Raw genomic sequence first — 1,986 nt, forward strand, 5'->3', positions numbered from 1 at the left:
GATTGAGACTACGTGGCATTGCTAGACTGCTGGACTACGTGGCACTATGGCAGCCGAGATAGATAGACATCATGCCAGCGTGCCAGACTGCCGAACCAAGAGAGACTACACGCTGAGAGAGGTTGCGTGGCAGTAGGTCTGGAGACCGTGGCAACATGGCAATAGGACTATTGGACACAAGAGAGAGAGAGGGAGGGAGAGAGAGAGAGAGTGTGTGTGTGTGTGTGCATGAGGGAGAGAGAGAGTGTGTCTGTGTATCGACCTGTGAGAAAGAGACATTGTGAGTGTGAGAGAGAGAGAGAGAGAGAACTAGCCTGCCTGCTCATGCGTGCTCCTGAACCTCTGCACACTGCTGATCCTCCTGTTGCCTACTCATGTTCTTCTCCTACCTGATGCCCATGAGTGTGAGTGTAACGTGTCCACCTGTTCACTCATAGGACACGTCTTAGTAGCCCATAGGGAAGAGAGTCCAGAAAGTGCCGCCCGGTACTCCCACGGAATGTCACAGGGTTTGTGATCTAGGTCTTCTCGAGTTTGCCACGAAGCGGAAGCATTTCGACTGTTTCCACTGATGATCGACTTGAATCAGGGTTTCCCTAATGGTCAAATTCCTAAAACGGCAGCTAGTGTCGAACCCCAGATGAACTACTTTACGCAGAAACGTCAGGGTCGAAGTGGATCCATGCTGCACTTGGTTCAAGGAGAATGGAAAACGAGAGGGATGCAAAGCTCGACCTCTCTGCCCATAAGACATAGTCCCATTCCGTTCCCCTAAAACATCATAAATCGGGACTCTAGTACTCTAGATTCTAGGTCATCGTTCCTTGATGTCACTTTCCTTCGAGAAAAGTTTCCGGCCAATCGGAAACACCCTTCCGTGGACAGACCCATGGTCACATCCACCAAACTTTCCTCAGGGTTGCTTTAGTTATCTAATTACCTATCACATTTAGTTTGACAAGCAAAAACAGCTTCCTTAATCAGCCAATTAATCACCGGTTCCTTCACGTAACTTAGGCATTGACATAGAAAAATAATGTCAAACAAGTTCCTTTTCAACAATTGATCGTATTTATCAGTCTTTGGAATACATCATATAATCCAGCCCGAAGGCTATTCCATAATCCGCCCAAAGGCAATCCAGCAATCCTCAGGGATTACTAATCCAAGTTTCCACCCGTAGACTAGTATGTGGGCCTCAAGATTCAATCTTAAGTCGCGTCGGCCTCTTGTGTAGGACCCAGAGGCAAGGGATTTACGGCCAGAGCCCCTGTGGCACCCAATCGTCCTCCTGCTCCAAGTAGCACCCACGGAAAGACCTCTTGCGACGGGTTCGGTCCACGTACCTGATGCGGCTAACAACCCCCTTGGATAGGGTCAGGCAGATAATCGGGGGTAACTGATGCTGCCTCTCCCTCCAGGCCTTCAACCTGAAGCATTAGTTATTTTTCCAGCATTAGATTCTTTGAGCAAAGAAGAACAAACAGTGCTCCTAACTGTACAAACACAATCAATCCAGTGGTCGTTTATTTGGCCAACTGCTAAGCTATATTCCTTCTCTATGAATGCATCTAGCATTAGATCCGGGATCAATTGCAACTTGGCAAGATCCCCAAGGGTTTCGTTGCTTGTTTACCCTTTTATCCTTGGGTTAGGGATTATACCCTGTTAACCCAAATTAACAAACACCTTAGGTTCCTTAAACTAAGATAGTAAATCCTGGGCAACCTCGTCGCCCTAACTTGATTGGTCAATTGCTTGCTAGGCAATACTTAACTTCCCTAACTTGGCAAATCAGTCCAAGGATGGGTGATGTAGCAGGATGACTACTCATCGTCTTGCAAATTGATCTTGTACTTAGAACTTGCCAACCTTGTTCCAAGGAGTGGTAAGTCTATCTTGTGATTTAAACACAAAGCCATGCGATGTTGCAACTTGTTGCATAGGAGTCGCATCTGACTTGCAGGATTAGTTCTCTCATCAAAT

Source organism: Lygodium microphyllum, chromosome 25 (genome assembly GCF_053477565.2).
Source record: "Lygodium microphyllum isolate KBCC chromosome 25, Lygodium_microphyllum_v1.1.10, whole genome shotgun sequence".
In the NCBI taxonomy this organism is placed as follows: Eukaryota; Viridiplantae; Streptophyta; class Polypodiopsida; order Schizaeales; family Lygodiaceae; genus Lygodium; species Lygodium microphyllum.